Genomic DNA, 17635 nt, shown 5'->3' with positions numbered 1-17635 from the left:
TAATTATCTCTTTAACTACTCAAAGTTTGTCAAATTTAAGTTTGGCGTTTCTTAAGACTGTATTGAAATATTTTCATATTTTAAGAAGGTAAAAGTGTGTTGGTGGTGAGGCATTGGCAGAGGTTGCTCAGAGAAGCTGTGGCTGCCCCATCCCTGGCCAGGTTGGATGGGGCTTGGAGCAATCTGGTTTAGGGGGAGATGTCCCTGCCTCTAGCGCATGGGTTGAAATTTAGGTGACCTTTAAATATCCCTTCCAGCCCAAACCATTCTGTGATTCCAGCCTTGCTGGGTTGCTGGGGAGTGCTTTAGGCGTCTGACAGACCTAATGCAGCCAGATCTGCTCCAGGGACCTGAGGAGGTCAGAGTAGCCAAGTTTACCCCAAATTGTTCTAGAGGATTTCTGTGGTTTTCTTGTCTCTGTGAAGACACACTTCATAGGTTTCCATCACGCCTCATGACTTTTGTTACTCAGTGATTCAGGACTTGGGGAAAATGGAGATTAAAGGATTTAGTTAAATTGCATTGATGTGGCAGTGGAGTTAACATCCCTGTCATGTTGGTGAAAATAATTCTTTTTGGTCCTTTGAGCTTCCTGTGGTTTGCTCTGAGCTTTCAATGTCCTGTTATTAAGAACTTGTGCATTTCTTCTTCTATGAGGTTGCAGCAGACAAATACAAGTAGAAATTATTCCAGCTCCAATTCTGTGACAAGTTGTTTGCATATGCAGCCTGAAATTCCTTTGTACTGTCACAAATGCTTAGTTTGCAGGATGACGAAATAAATATTAACTGTACCAGAGTTGACACTGGTATAAGTACACGCTGCAGTTCTCTGATTTGATCTCTTTCTTCACATCAGTGAAAAAAAATGTGTTCAGAAGTTCCTGAAATACTGGCAACCTTGTGCGGTACCTGCCTCATTTTGTGCCAGAATTACTTTAATATATTCAAGCAAATTTAAGTTTGTGTCCATTCTGAACCTGATTAGATCTTGAAGGGCTGGAAAACTAGTCTCTTTAATAATTATTGGAAATTTGGATAAGGTGTTTAATTTGGACCATTTTCTTTCTCGTTTATGCCTCAAGCTTGAACTCATAGGGTAAGTCTTATATGTTCAGAAGCAATTTGGAGAGGGAAGACTGGGGAACTGGAGACCTTGATGAACTGAATGTTTTTTCAATGTGTAATTTAAAATTTTTAATAAGCATTGCATATGTATTCTGCACATGATGAGAGGCAGAAGATAGTTACAATGTATGCTAAGTAATTTAGTGTGCTAGTGGTACCTGGCACTTCATACATGATAAATTGAAAACTAGATTATAGTGTAATTAAAAAATGTTCACCTTCTTCACGTTACTGAGGTTAGAAGTGCATGAAACAACTGTCAGTTCTGCTCTGGATCATCACTGTGACCAAATTCAGTTCTTTGTTCTCACTCTGGTGGGATTCAGTGGCATCAGACTCTGTCCAAGTTGGATCAGAAACAGAGAAAGTTGGATAGGTTTCTTTTTGTTCATCTTCCCTGTTTTCATGGCTAATGAATGATCAGAAATGAAAAAGCTTTTTGGAGAATAATCCTCAAATAATATATCCTTGTTTGAAATAACAAAAGAAGCGAGCTGATGTTTTTTCATTCTTCTGAAATGGTAGGGCAAGGAATAAACTGCAGTATCAGTTAAGAATTTTAAAGCTTAACAATGTTTTTCTTAGTTTAGGCTTTACTACTCTTGCTGTCCTTTTTTATGGATTATATTGTGGTACAAAAGATTTAAGTTGTTCTGCTTCCCAGCACTCATTGCTGAGGCAAAAGCCAGATTTATACTGTACACTTCTTTGTGGTCTTGAATTCTTATCTTTGTGCAGAAAATATTTGTTCACTGAGTCCAGTCTACACAGGACTTTACTAAATACCCTTATATAATTAGGATATTTGTAGCTCTATTTTGTTTATTCTTAAAGGGCTGCACCATGATTTCCTTTATGTTCCAGCTAGGTTGGTTTGCTGATAAGGAATTGTTACAGATCAGCAGGGTAGGTATTCACCATTAGCATTGCGTTTTATATATCAACAAAACAAGCTGAAGTAAGATGTAAATGTACAAGCGTATACACTATGTAATCCCTTGACATAAATGAAAAAAGCTGTTAGTGAAGTATTTTTACTTTTCAAGTGAAGCAGCGCTGGTTCTTAACATCAGCAGGAATAGTAAATTTCAGACTGTTTTAACAGTAGATGCATTTTGTATTTGATTTTTCTTTTCTAAGAACTCATGTCTAGGTACAAAATCATGATAGCTTTAATATCCATTTCAAATAAACTTGTAATACTCTACTTAAATACTTACAAGGCAAGTCAGAGTTTCTAAGGGACTTAGTTATTCTTAGCTAAGAAAGTAATGAGTGTGCTTTGTGAGCAGCATGCCATCAGGATTCCTCTCCCTGCGACTGGCCGTAAAATTGGCTTGTTAGTTATTTATGAGGAAAATTGGTTTGACAGCCCTGAAGGCAGAAGTGTTCACAGTACAAATAATGCCATCGTGCTGTAGCCCTGGCCATGGGATGAGAGGAGCTGCTTCTTGGAGAATCAGCTCCAGCCCCGGGACCATTTGGGTACCTCCAGCTCTGGGGCTGGGCTGTGGATGTGTCTCCTGTAACTTGAGTTATCTTGCAGCTTCAGACTATGTGTAGAGACCTCCAAACATATTTATGTGGCAGCTTTCTGTCACTGTCTTTTCACCTTCTGTGGATAATCTAACTAGTTTAAATTGAATTTTGGGTAGGAGTGTAAGCTGTGTGTTATTTCATCCTGGACCTAGAACGTGTTCTATTCTGACCTTCACCTTTATCCAGCCTGGGTTTGGCCAGAAGCCTACACAGGAGGTGTAAAGTGTGTATAAATCAGAAGTAGTCTTTGCTGTCCTTGTTCATTCTCCCTGCTGTCTGTGGAGTTCGTCAGCATTGTACAAAACAGTACTTTAGGAGATCTGACTTCAAAAATCAGTCATGGCTTGTGCAGGAAGCGTGACTTGGGTTAGCTGCTGGGGGGTAATTGCAGCATTAACTAAAACCCACAGCTTTTAGACTTAGAGGTTATAGCATATCTAATATTTATCTGCCACCCAATATGTAATGAATCTTAAGTCTTTCTGCAAGTATTTCTGGTGGTCTTAATCTGTTTCATGCCAGAGGCAGGGAGAAATAATGCTTTCAATTTTGTCAAATTAAGTTTTTACTGTGCATTAAATTGATTAAATAGAGCAGCAGATTAAGGCGAAAAATACTATCTTAAATTGCAATTCAGGGCTGATAGAATCTTAATGATGCCAAGCTGAAACTTTTCAGTGGGTTTGTGGAAATGAGAATCTATTAATCATACACGCTTGACATCGCACAGAGCTGAATTTGAAACAAACTCTTTGCCTTGTTCCCTTTGCCCAGATGAGTAATGGCTGAGCTGGAAGGTGCAGCCAACAGGATCTGGAAGCTGCACGTGTGTTGTGTTCTGTCAAACCAACTGGGTCTCCTGTTTGATCAGGTTCTTGCAGAGAACAGACGTGTTGGGGGGTTTCCCGTTACACCAGCGCTGCTGTCTTTGAGCTGCTCCCTGACGGCTACATGACAGAACCAATTAGGAGAAGAAAGCCTGTCTCATGTTGTGTGCTGCAGTTCTTCTGTCTGCACTCTTGTTCCCTCACTACCCTCTCTTCACCTTCATAATCTAGTTTTGTCAGTCATCTCTTCGGGTTTCTTTGTCCTGATGTATGTGTGTATTTTTCTTTCCCCGATATTTTTTTTTCTGCCCATGGTTCCTCCCTGCCTCACTTGTCATCTTTTTTTGCTGTCTTAATTCATTCTCTGTCTATTTTCCATCTGGAAAACTTTATAAAAGGGGACAGAGAAAGCAGAGAAGAAGCTAGGGAAAAGTTTTTTCTCTGTTTCTGCTGGTGCATCACCGTTGTGGTGTGAAGAGGGAACCAGCCTAGCACAACTACAGCTAACATGCAACATATTAAGGAAAAAGAATTTTCTCAGTTTAGATGAACACATAATATATTGCTCTGTAATGTCTCTTCTGCTTTTCCTGATTTGTTGTCTTTACTTCTGTTGCCCGTAAACTCCTATTTACCCTCTAAGGTAGGCTCTGTCTTTTTGGCTTACAAAGAGCTGTGTATTCTTGTGAAATGACAGAAATAACATTTGGTTTTATCTCCTTGCTAATTCTCATTGTCTTGTGTCTGCTCTGTTTGACAAATAATTTACTTGGCCTAGATGTTTCTTGAATCAATGTTCCTTTGAAATCTCAGTTTTGGAAATATTTTTTGACTTTTTATTAAACCCCCTTTCCCAGCAGAATGACACTTGGCAGCATGTGGTGTCTCCAGACACTACAGTGCTTGGAAGTGGTGTCATCTGTATCCCTGGGAGAATGCGTAATGCTTGTGGAAACACCCAGATGACATTGTGAAAAACGAGATGCACTCTTTATGTAAATTTTAAGAAATAGGTTTAATAGAAAATAAGACAATTAGGAGATTAAAAAAAAAGCAAAGTACGGCTGGCCGAGTGACTTTGCATTGAGCCAAGTCCAGACCCTGCTATTTCAGAGACTTTCTTTAAATACCCTTTCTATTGTATCAATCCGTTGAACATTCATATTTTTCCATAAACTAGTTTCCATATTCCAGGGACTGTTTTGCAGTGCCCCTCCTTGGGTCCGCCCTTTTAGAGCTGCGTGTTTCTTGGCTGTGTCTTCATCATCACCTCCAGCTTGGGCCTTGGTCCTGCCTTCTTCAGATGGGAGATGCTGATAGTTGGTGTATCAATAGCAGAGTCTTCTTTATGTGTTCACTGGATGTTATCCCAGCCAAACAGACAGTTCAAGCATACGATATCACTACTACCACTATGCCTAATTTTCCTTACTAATACCAGAAATAAAAACTTACATCCTTACCACGAAGTTATTAATCATATGCTACACATCTTGCGAAAATCCAACTTTATAATAGGCATTTATAACAACATTAAAGGAGTTGTTCTCATGCATATGGTGGTGAATTTATTGGACTTTTTCTAGCACACTGAGTGTCCTTAGTTCTCTTATTTCTAGTATGGTTAACATCCAGAACTGTCATGTCTTCACTGCAGAACTGGTTTCAGCCTCTGTAGCTCTGGCTGTAAATGCCCATTTGTTGTGAAGGGATGTTGTGCTTCACTTTGAGAACAAGCTCCAGCTGAAGCAAATTTCCTCTCCATCCAGAGTGTCACAGTTGGGCTAAGAAAACCCTGGTATTCTCATTGCAAATAGATTTCATCTTATTTATTGGGGCAGGTTTCTGTATAGAGCAAAATCTGTGCAGCTGCTCTTACCTTCTTCACGTTACTGAGGTTAGAAGTGCATGAAACAACAAAGTGTGAACACTTTGGAGTAATCCCATTGGGCGCAATAAAATATGTTATTTCTTAGGCACTAAGTCAGTCTTTTCATGGATAGAAGTGTAAAAGGCCTCCCCTCCCCGCCTTTTTTTTGTTTTAGGTTAAAAAAGTCTGTGTGTAAAGGTGATAATCTTCCGTTAAACTTCTGACAAACTACTTCGTGTGTGTTCTTTACTGGAAAACTTAAATGTTTTCTCCCTCACTCCGTGCTTGCTACATCGATTATCTTCAACCTTCTTTTACCCATCTGTAACTTCAAATAAGAAAAATTTAAAACTTTGTTTCAGCTCCTGAAAAACTGCTGTAACAATGGAATCCATGTGTGGGCCAAAACCATGGAAACAGCATAATTTTACAGTGGTGAAACATGAAAGGAAGTTGACTCGCCCAACTTTCTAAGGATTTGTGTTTTAACAAAAAAACCACCCAAAACTTGCAAAATACTGTTCTAATATTCCAAAAAAGAAACTTTGGGTAGGTTTTTTTTTGTTAAAGAAAATCATTAATCTGTTACTCTAAATCCTTCTAACTTGTTACGATTTTAAAACCAAAACAAAACTCCCACTTGACCCTCTCCAAAAAACACTCAGAAAACATTTTTCTCTCACATTATGGTCTGGGATGTGCAGCTCTGTCTTGAGCTTTTTAATATTTTGCCTGAAGTAATTTCTCCTCATTCTCTCCCCTTCTGGTTGTGCCCTTGGCACTCATTTCTCTACCTGGAAACACATTTATATTACATTCTGGAACACCTCTGTGCTACGTTCCTGTCATACCTAAAGCACAAACCAGCCTTTGCTGACACGTAGAGCTAATTTGTATTTCAGTGCAATCCTGTCACCTTTTGAAGACGTGGGTGACTTGTGGTGGCACATTGTGTGTCACAAGTCCTTCACGGAAAATGACAGGGGAGCTTCAATGATAGCAAAGCAATGTCAAGACAATGTTTCTTGAAAGAAAAACATCCACTAAAACTATCACTAGGAAGAACAAGCACTCTGTAGTACAAATAGGGGGTAGCTGCACACGTATAGAATACACGTCTATAGCTTTCCTTAAGCATGCCTGAGGGCCTGAATTGTTATGTTCATGAAATGTCACAATATTTCCATCCAGGATTGTGTGATCACAGATCATAGTGCGGGAGATATTCCTGATAGATCTGAACTACTGCCAGCACACACATGTCCCTCCTTAAACATCTTAAATGCTTTAAGTTTCCTGGGCTTGTTTAAACACATCTCCTCTTGTGATAAACCATTAAAGGATAAGAATATTCCTGTAATGTGGCTGACATTCTTAGAACAGTACTTTTGATCGAGTAGATGCTCTTACAGGTAATGCTTAGGCTCATCACTTCAAAGAGCCATCACAGGGAGTTTAAGACCATGAGAATCACAGAATCACTTAAATTTGAAAAGACCTTTAAAATTGGTAGTTCCAGCTGTTAATCCAGCAGGGCCAAGGCCACCACTCATCCATGTCCCCAGCAACCTCTTCCAGTGTTTGGCTGCCCCTTCTGTGAAAGAGTTTTTCCTAACCAGGCTAAACCTCCCCTGGCACAACTTGAGGCTATTTCCCCTTGTCCTGTTGTTTGTTACTTGGGAAAGAGACTGACCCACCCCGCCCCTGGCTCCAACCTTCTGTCAGGGAGCTGGAGAGACAGAAGATCCCCCCTGAGCCTCCTTTTCTCAGGCTGAGCCCCCCAGCTCCTGCAGCTGCTCCCTATCAGTCTTGTGCTCCAGCCCCTTCCCCAGCTCTGTTCCCTTCTCAGACATGCTCCAGCCCCTCAATCTCTGTCTTGTCATGAGAGGCCCAAATCTGCCTGCAGGATTCGAGGTGTGGCCTCCCCAGTGCCCACACAGGGGGACAATCACTGGCCATGGTGTTGCTGATACAAGAGATGCTACTAAATGACACCAGCGACTGCCTAGCCCAGCGCTGGCCCTCGATGGCAGCAGAAAATGTTATTTACATGGAGTTTGAATGCCTGCCCAGTGGCTGGTGGCACTTCTGTCCACGTTTTTCTCTTGCAGGAATTGCAGGGAGCTCAATGCCAGCTGTGGAGAAGGCACTCATACTGGTTTGAACCTAATCTCCAGCAGTTTCCTAAGATGCTCCCTAATGCTCGAACAGGCAGGATTTGTTGAACGGTGGTGCTGCGTCGATTTGCTTTTCCTTTTTCTATTTTTTTCCTCTCTTCTTCCCCCACCCCCTCCACTTGTGCTGTGATCATGTTCACCCTGAGCCTCATGTCCTCCCTGCTAAGGGAGCCCCAGATTTGGTAATCTTGCTGTCCTTGGCAGCTGCTCTATCCCTCAGTCTCTTCAGCTGCCCAGCTCTAGACATCTCTGCCTCCTTCTGGTGCAGTGACCAGAACTGGACACAGCATGTTGATGCTTTTTTAAAGTTTTGCACAGTAATACGTTTAAGTACCATGTTTTCAGTACCCTTCTTAATGAGACACGAAGTTTTATTGTTTTTGGCCAGCAACTCCAGTTCGAGCTGGTGATTTCAGAGAAAACAGTGACTCAGCCTTCCTCCCGCAGTTGGAACTGGAGAAAGTGCAAGTGTTACTTGGTTAAGGAGGTATTGCTCAGAATTTTTTTCCCCAGATGCATTACATCACAGCTCTGTGTTGAAGTGCAGCTGCTGTCTTAGCAACTTGTTTAATTTTGTGAGATCCTCGTTGGTTTTTTTACCCCCATTGATACGACTTTTGCTGACCCATAAAAGCTTAAATATGACCTGTAGACTTGCACAGTTCACTTACCCATTTCGTGATGCTGAATAAAACCAATTATTGGGGGACTACTCCATCCTCTTCTCTATCCAAACCTCTCTTCCCCATAGGCAAAAGGTGTATATAGTACTTGACTAAATTCTTTATCTGAGTTGCTTAGATACTGCATGTTCTGTAACTCAGTATGTAATGAGATTGATCCCACCTGCCCTGAGTAATGACTGAGTGATTTCTCTTGCTCTTCTTAATCTCCTTAAATGTAACTTCCACCAGAACCTTTTCATTTAATATCCTACTGTTCAGTGTTCCTGGTTGAAAATTTGGCTCCTGGTGGCTGCAAAGATAACTCGGTGGTCATGCTCAGTGATGTGGTATAAATGCATTTGAAGTGCCAAGGTGCATACAGAGTTCATGGCAGAGTTCAGCTGAGATGGAGGAAAACACAGGTGGATTATTCTGAATGTCTTAATCAGAGTTTGTATTTTTTCAATTTCAAAAGCTAGTATTTCAGAAGCATAAGCAGGGTGATTTTGGAAGTGTATCAGTAGGAGAGGGGAAATTGAGATTTGAAACTGTTGAATGATTTTTTTTTTGGTGTAGATGCTATAAACTAAGAAGACTATTGATTTTGTTTTCAAATGGGAAGAGGAAAGCAGGTACAAACAGAAGAGTGGTGTAGCGAGAGGAATATGACAGTAAACTGACAACAAATTGAGAAATTATGGAAGCAGATATGAACTGAAGGTGTTCCTGAGGTATGGGATGAATCAACTGATGCTTGTACTGGTGTAACACCATAAAGCTTTTGCATATTTAACGCCACTTGAGGTATGTCAGATATGGTGGTCACCACACCGTGGATGTGGCTTGTACCTGTTTTATCAACCAAACACTTAATTTGAAAAAAACCCTTCATGTTCTGTGCAGTATTTCAGTTGACATTCTCATTTTTCCCTGCTAAATTTTGTGTGGCTTTTGTGTTTCAGAGGCAGCAGCTTGCCTTAGAACTACTGAGTGGTTAAAGAGAACTTCTCAAAGGCACAGCACAGGCTGTGCACGTTGTGGGGTGTCACAGCGGTTCATTGTCGGCTGCTTGCTCGTTAACCTTTTCAGCAGACAGAAATGAGAGCATTAAATCATTACTGCTGATACTCACAGCTGAAGCAAAGATTTAAACCAAGATAATAAGGGACTCCAGTGCAACGCGGATCTCCTGTGAAGTAGGGCTGTAAACACAAGACGTGTGGTTTTGTGAATGCTGAATTTCTTCTGATCTGGCTAAAGCACAAAAGAACTGCTGCCAGGTTTAGTGGGTGGAGGTGTCTGTCCTATAACTGTCCCCCCTCCATCTTTCCCCAGGGTAGCAGATGAAGATTTGCAGCTAAGCTGGATATTCAGCTGCTGCTGTGCCTAAGGCAAATGCAATAAATATGTCAATAGGGGAAAAAAAACCCTAATCTGAGTAAGCAAATGGTGGTTTTACTGCTTTTATGATTGACATTTGAATACTGTGTCAGGTACTGGTGTTTGCAAATCAGGGCTGCTACTGAAAGCCAAAACAGTTGGGGCATTTAAAGACTTGTAAGGATAATAAAATGCTTAGGAAAAATGGGTCTTTACCGTGAGGCACTTCTGTCTCTCATTCTATATAGCTAATAAATGAAAAAAAAATTATTGAGTTGCATTGAAAATTGCCCTGAAAAACTGCCTTAATGTGAAATGATATAATAAAAGGTTGTTAATATTCAGCCCTGCAGATTGCTAAATTAGAAGTAGGTTAGATGTAGGTTACAAATGAGATGCACTTTTAATGATGAAGGGGAAAAATACATATATGGAACAAGGCAACTGGTGGTTTATACAATCTTTTAATCAGACTGTAAAACTTTTTAATAGCTTTTCCTTAATAGGTGTGCTGTCAGGATGAATTCATTACATCTCCAAGGTCTTTGTTCAGTAGATCAGATGGTCATGGATAAATCCTTGGGTTTCTCAGCAAATGTAATTTTACAAAGCATTCTTTTTGAAAGGTGACTTGTATTTTGTGTTTACTTACTTGCTCTTTAAAAAAATAAAAATATTTTTACGTAGGTGATGATATCTCAATTTCATTTAAGACCAGAGGAACATCCTTTTTAGCCTGCCAGAGAATATAGGAAAGGAGACTTTTCAGGCGGCTGGATCCAGCCTCTAAGACAACATCCTTCAGGACCAGGCACACAAAGGCTAAAAGCTGAATATGCATCTGTATTCCTAAATTATTTTGGTACCGTGGCTAAATAGAAAAATTGCATTTTCTGTTGAGTCTGTGATAGTCCTCATTTAGTTGCAAGGATTGTTGTCCAATGACATGTGCTGCTTGGCTTCTTGGAGACTGTGGTCTGTGGTTCCTCGTGTGCTCTTCCCTGGAAAGAGAGATTGGTTTGTGAATTGAATATCTGAATTAATTTCAAGGGAATGCTGTTAGGCTGGAGTCAGCCAGCTCCTGCTGCAGGAGAACAGGATTAAATTTCTTGTGGTCTGCTGCTTATCGCAGCTCTGGAAAGAGATCAGTGCTGCAGATGGGGCAGGGGCTGAGCCTTTGGAGTTGTCCACGGAGCCATATTCTCGTTTTACCTTGAGGCAGGAATAGGAGGCTCACAAAACATTCCTGGTTTTGATGATTAGATGCTAGTCTTGGAAGGAAGATTTAAAGTTGCGACTCCATTTTAAAGAAAACATTGGTTGAAACTCTGCAGTGTGAAATGCAGTTTTATAAAAGTAAATAGAATGGTAGAGAGATCCTCTACCACTGAGGACTGAGATGCCCAGTCCTCAGGCCATCTGTAAATGAGAAAAAACTATTGCTGCTGGGATGCACAAAGCCTGTTTGAGGACTGTAGTGCCCAAAACCATCTCAGTGCATATAGAAGCAATAATAGTATTCTTTCTTTAAAATACTGTCCTTTCTGTTTCCTTAATGAATTCATGTACATAAATTATATACTTGGCAAGTTTTCTTTGGCTGAGGAACTTTCTTGTTTTGTAGCACCTCTAATGTAATTTCAGCTTGTTCCTGATCTGTTACAATCATCTGTGCCCATATTACAGAAACCTTGCTGGAAAGGAGCTCTTGAGGCCATCTGCTTCATCATCCCAATATCTACATGGGATAAAACCAGTTTTCTCTGAGAACTGATTAGCCTTTGCAAAGCATGTAAAAGTTTGGCCATGATAAAGAATATGATGTGAAAGTACTTTTTCTTTCTGCCTGTTCAAACTGGCGTTTTGCTCCCTGCCAAGTAGCACAGGGAGATACTTAAGAATATAAATGCAGAACACAACTGATTCCTTGAAAGGATCAGTAGGAGCAGCAGCACTTGAAATATGATTCATTTTAGATTTCACTTTGAAGAACTACTTTGGAGCAGATAAAAAAGTAAGATTGGTTCATGTTGTACAGCTGCTGTAAATGTGGTTTGTGTGACAGCACTGAAAAACTGAGTTGTAGAAGAAAAGTCAGTCCAGGCCTCCCTGATGTAGGGAATCCTTCCCAACAGGACAGCTCTCTCAAGGCTCTCATTTTAGTCCCAAATCAGATTAAAACTCTAACTTTGGGTTTTTTCCTCTTCAAATCTCAGCACTGGTTGAATTTCTCCTCTCCAGAGATTGAAATGCTGTAATGTGCTTCAAAAAGGGGGAAGTTCTACACAGCAGAAAAGGCAAGTTTGTAAGTGCAACCTTATGAGTAGCTACCTGAGTGCAAACTCTCAGTTTACCTCTCCATGAAGGAAGTTTTTAAAGTGTGGCCAGAATCCACTCATCATTTTTCAATGTTAGATGTTAAATGAAAAATCATATTTGAGAATAAAGCTAGGAGGTTGAGAATAAAGCTAGGAGGTTTCAAGCCAGAAACAGTGAGACTGAGTTGGAGAGATGGGGTAAAATCAATGATAAGAAAGTTCCTAAAGTGACCACATAATAGGAACATCTGAAGGTAATGAGCATTTCACTTACTGTTGTGGTGTCTGGATACACAAAGCAGTGGAATTGTTACTGTTACCTTTGGAATCGTGAAATATTTATTTATGCTGTTATGAATTGACATTTCTGTAGTGGTGGTGTTCACTGAAATTAAGATACAAAATCAGCCTATAGAGGACTTTGTGTTTAATGGAAATAATTGAAAAGTACCACAGAATTAAACTAAGTGCCCAGATGCAGTTTTGAGTATACTGATATGACCTTCAGGCTTCAATTTCTTCTGTCAACTTGCTTTTAGACCTAATGTATGTCAATTAATGGCAGAAAACAGTCTCTTGCACTAAATTGAAATAGAAGAGGGTGCAGTTGCAGGAAGCTGTTCAGTAAACTTGTCCCAGGGGTGCAGCTTCTCTTCAGTTAATGCACTTGTGGGACTAATTTGCAGTGGAACATGGAAGTAAGAAATCTTCACAGTGTTAGACTTAAATATAGCAGCAGTGCTGATGGTGTCAGTGCCCCATTTGGGAAGGTCCTGGTGCAGTAACAGGATCTGTGTTAACACTGGCAGGGAAAGATCACAGAGGAAACAGTGGCTCAGGTGTTAGGGACAAATGCTGGAATATGATCAGCTCTTTCTTGAAGTTAAAAAAATGTATGTGTGTTTTAGCTGCAGAGCTTTCCTCTGTTTAAATTCTGAGATGTAAGTGATTGTTTTCTGCCTGTGTGTATATAATAACAGTAATAACATATTTTTCTGGGGCTATGGTTGCTGTTATTTTCCTGACATCTGTTGTGTGTGCACATTTAACCAAATAGTCTGCTTCCCAAGTCATAAATACTGCGATAAATCTTTCCCAATACACAGAAATTTAAAGACTTTAATGCACTTTTAAGTATTTGTAGTAACTTAAATCTTCCAATAGTTGTTAATTATAAATGTAATTTACATATTAGTTTCTATTGTGGTAGAAAAACTAAAATCAAACCCGTTGTTTCTAATCCGCAGTTTTAGATGCTTTACTCATGTGGCTGCAGTTGTTGGTATTGTGTAGCCTAGTGACAAGCAGGAATTTTTTTGTGACTTCATTAAAAAAAGAGCATGGAAACAATTAAACACATACAAACAAAAGATGATGCAACATTTATCTTCATGTAACTCCAAATGAATTGTCACTGCAAATCTCATTCTGATGGAAGAAAGTTCCATTCCATACGTGCAGATTTGGATTCTGTGCAGGACCTGTTGGGTTTTCTGCTTCCCACTGTTCCCGTGTCTCCTTGGCTGCATCTCCTGTCTCAAGGCATTTCTTACATGTAAGATGGTTTTGTTCCTAAGCAGACAGCATGATGAGCATCTTTTAAATGCAATTTATTATCTTTTTAAATATTGTGTTCTGCCAGACTAAGGCATTCAATATTTTCTGAGGGTTTTTTGTCATGTGTTGTTGCTACTTTGATTTTATGCTTTAAGTGCATTTCAGCTTTTCATGTTGCTGTTTCATCATCTCCTCAGAGCAGTGCAGTACATTTTGAAATTTTTCGTGGGCTGCCTTTAAATTTTAGATGTAATTCTCTTTGGTATTCAAGTTTCATCATGTTTTCCAGCCACAGACATGAATTGTAACAATCTGTTGGTGAGAGCAGGGCTAATAAGTTTATTAAGCCTCGTTATTTCTTCTAATAGGTAGCAAAGCAGTGGCCATCTGCCCCAGTAATCTCTGCATCTGTTTCAGCTGCTACACCTGTGGTAAAGTTCAGTTTCTGTGTGGATTTTGTACCCAGTGTAACAATTTATTACTCAACTTTGCTGTTTCCTTTAACCAAATAACTGAGCAGACCTTTTCCTTAGGTTCAGTTCAGTTTTTCTCTCATTTGTTTTACTGGTTCTCCTTTCTCTTCCCCCCCATATTTCTTTCAGTTTTCATTAGCCCCGTGATGTGTGTCCCCAGTCCATGTACTTACAGACTTGAGTAATTCTTTCTTTCTAGTTCTTTGTGGGTTCTAGTTTCTGAACTCTTATGGCCATCTCAGGTCCCAGTCATGATGATGTGCACTGAAGTGACAATAAAAAGCAGGCAGGAACAATATGATGATTTACAGTTTAATATCATGTATTCTTTTAGTGTATAATTTTTAATATGTTTCATTTAGGCTCTGAGACAGTGGTCATTGTTTGCAGCTCAAGACAGCCTTAGAATTTCCTATAAAAATGTTCAACAACTGTGTCTAATGTGCCTTGGTGACAAAAATCACTGTCCTTTCTTTAAATATTATTTCTTATGTTCTATGCTTATCTGCTTGCAAGCTTGGCTACTTCTCTAAAGATTTAAGAATAAAGAAAACATTTTGTGGAGTTTATTTCATTTGCAAAGAGTATCCCTGACACTTTGAGCTCTGAAATTCTGTAGATGATGATGGTGAATTTCTATGTAACACTTCATTTGTGCGTAGTGACCTGTATTCTGCTGCAGTAATTAAACACTCATTGCCTTCAGTGTAGTCTTTGTCCTTCAGTTAGGTGAGCAAAGCATAATCCTGTTAATGAACAGGGTGAGACAAGGAAAATGCTTTTGATTTGCATGTGGCATTCCTGGCAGCCAGCAAATGGCTTCAGATAATGTGCTTTGTTAAACAAGTACGGCCTTGCAGAAAAATTATGAGGCCAATGCAACTGTAGAGCTATTTTTTCTTTCTGTTTCTAAATGTATTTCTTTATTGTTACAGATATTTCAAGACTTCCCTTGCCAGCAGGTAAGTTCTGGTTTTTTCAGTTATGTCTTGATGTGACAGCAGGCAGCTTTTAAGGGCTTGCTTACAATACAGTCATGCTTTTATATAATCAGAATATCGGTTCTTACTGGCACTGTCATGGTACTTAGTCATGTGGGGATCTGAGGTCAAAACAAAACCTGTTGAGGTACAGATTTTTTTCCATTTAAATGGTGTATTTTGACAAGGGGAGGAGGTAACTGAGGTGTATTTATAGGCAGTTGTTAAATATACTGTGTGTGAGGTAGTTAATGCTTCAAGAGACTCAGCACAACGTGGGATACAGCTGGCAGGGGAGCAGATTAGGAACAGCCACAAATGGTATTAGTGGTGGTTCAGAGGGACAGAATGCAAGGAAATGATGTTGGAGGGTTTATGGGTGGAAGGAATCTCCCCAGGTTATAACAGGGAAAGTGACACAGTGTTCACTTGGCGAGTCACAGGTGACTTGTGTCTGAGCTGCTCTATTGGACTCCTCTATCAGTGGTGTTTAAAAAATTAAAAAAAAAACCCTCTAAACCTAAAAACAGATGACACCCCCCCGCCCCCCCCCCCCCCCCCCCCCCCCAAACAAGGACCGCACCAAAAAAATCCCAACCCAGCTGGCCTGATTTTTAAAAATAGCATTTTTGTTTATTGTTTGTTACATTTGGCCTTTAAGGAAGTTTTAAAATTCATGCACATATATTTGTGCTATGGGCTGGAGTTGTGATGCAGAGTGCAGAGTGAGGATGTCTCGTGTTCCCTGGCAGGTAGAATTTGTCCATCTATTCCCTGTTTATGAATTCTGGAATCCTGACTGAAGTGCATTTTTACTCCTGATTGATTAAAGGATTGGATATTTGCTGTTGGGCCTGCTGCCTTTTATCCTTGCCCTCTGCCTTGGTGATTGTGCTTATTGTATCCCTTCTTTCATTTCTTCTTGCTGATATTAACACATGCTCTGAAGGTAGCTGCTCTTTCCTGTTGGAATCAAATGGCAATTTCAGTTAAAAGCTTGATAGCCGAGATGTTGTAGTCTTTTCCACAAGAACTTCAGTGGCCCTTCTGCAAAAAAAAAAAAAAAAAAAAAAAAAAAAAAAAAAAAAAAAAAAAAAAGTTTTCTTGAAGCAGTGAAGAGAAGTTTAAATGTGTTTGAAAGTTTTCTTTTCAGGACGACATCTTTTAAAATGATTTTGAATGCTGAGAGTGGTTGTCAAGCAGGCACTTACAGAAAATACCAGAAAAACAAATACCTGGTGTTTAGGTCAGGCTGACAGGAAGATAGGGATTGTTGTTAGGTTTTTTTCTGCAGCTGCTAAGACAAGGATGTGTGATGAAACTTTTTCTGACTTTATATTTGGGACTTGAAGAGTTTGGCTGGTATGAATCTGAGTCACAATGAGATTATTCTTTGCAATTTGAGTCTGTGTGTGGGAGTGTCTTAATTGTATTCCTTAGCTGTGTCTTGAAAGTTCTGATAGAGGGCAGAAGTTTTCCCAGGATTTTCAAAGGATGAGCTTTTCCCATGGCATGGCAAGAGGCCTTTATAGAGGATATAAAAACTACAGTCCATGGTTTACCTGTAGCAGAGATTTGGCAGTACCTCCTGGTAAGGGAACTAAGGAAACTTGTTTTAAAAAGTGCTTAAAATATTGCCAGAAGGGAAGGCTGGAGTCTCATAGAGGTCTGAATTGTCCTGTGGTATTACAGTATTTTTATTAATGACCATGAAAATGGACTTGATTTGTCTTTATCTGCCAGTAACACCAGCACAAAAACAGTTAGGAGCACACTGGATGATGTGATTAAAATTCAAAAGAAATTTGATAAATTGGAAAAGCAGCCTGGATAAAAGATAAATTGAATAAAGATGAGGTTCTGCATTCAGATGGGAAGTCTTAAATCATCAGAATTTATCTTTGCAATAAATAATCGTATTTTCTTATTTCGAGTTTTAAAGAACTGTTTTCTACTGAGTGCCACTTTCAGCAGTGGACAATAGATGTCACTAGAAATGTTCTCACTTTTGCCACCTGGTTTTAGTGCTCTAAATTTTCATCATAATATGGTGAGGAGGGGCTTTTGCAGCGTTTGAAGACTTTGCAGTAAGGAGACTACTTCAGGTGTCTACTTTATTGTAGTGTCTTGTTTGAGGTTGGATTACACATAAATTTGGTATAGTCAGTGGTATATCAAGGTCATCCAGAACACTTATTCCATAGCAAAGCCTTGTAGAGAAGGATTGTTTCTGGGCTGGAGAATGCATTAGTTGATGAGGTCGTTAGTTAAATCATTACTCAGGAGAGTTATCCCGAATTAATCTGTATCACGGCTTTGAAGTTCATGGGTAACTTGAATTTTTACTGCCTTGTAATTGAGGCCATGGAGATGAGCATAGAGAATTTTTGGAATGTGAACCAGGAGGGGCTTGGAGAACAATTTGCTAAAATACTATAATTTTGAAGGTGGGCAGAGAACACAGTTCTCCTGTCTGTAAGTGGAGTTCTCTTGCAATACAAGTGTGTTCACAGCATGCCTGGAGGGCCATGAGAGACTGGTTTCCTCTGGTAAATGCAGTTAAACTTTCTCTGCTGAAACAATCCCTCCTGGATTTTATGGTCTCTGAATTTAAAACAACTCTAGCATCTGTGTGATGTAGGTGACTTTTCCTAAGAGCTGATCCTTTGTTTTCTGATCCTGCAGTGCAAATATGTCTTCATTACCAGAATCAAGAAATAGT

General features: G+C 39.7%; 1 protein-coding gene across 2 annotated transcripts in view; it reads left to right on the top strand.

Moving 5' to 3' along the window:
* The window catches only part of PTK2 (protein tyrosine kinase 2), a 192065-nt gene that overhangs the window by 26083 nt on the left and 148347 nt on the right, over positions 1-17635 (top strand). Inside the window, exon 3 of one of the 2 annotated variants that reach the window (XM_066336659.1) lies at positions 14869-14895. The exons of the other annotated variant lie outside the window; for it this stretch is intronic. The gene's annotated coding sequence lies outside the window, so the exon portion shown is untranslated. The remainder of the gene's footprint in view (positions 1-14868; positions 14896-17635) is intronic. 2 annotated transcript variants of the gene reach the window in all.

This window comes from Sylvia atricapilla, chromosome 1, assembly GCF_009819655.1.
Source record: "Sylvia atricapilla isolate bSylAtr1 chromosome 1, bSylAtr1.pri, whole genome shotgun sequence".
Classification (NCBI taxonomy): Eukaryota; Metazoa; Chordata; class Aves; order Passeriformes; family Sylviidae; genus Sylvia; species Sylvia atricapilla.
The sequence above is the reverse complement of the archived record's forward strand: the minus strand, read 5'-3'. Positions and strand labels throughout refer to the sequence as shown.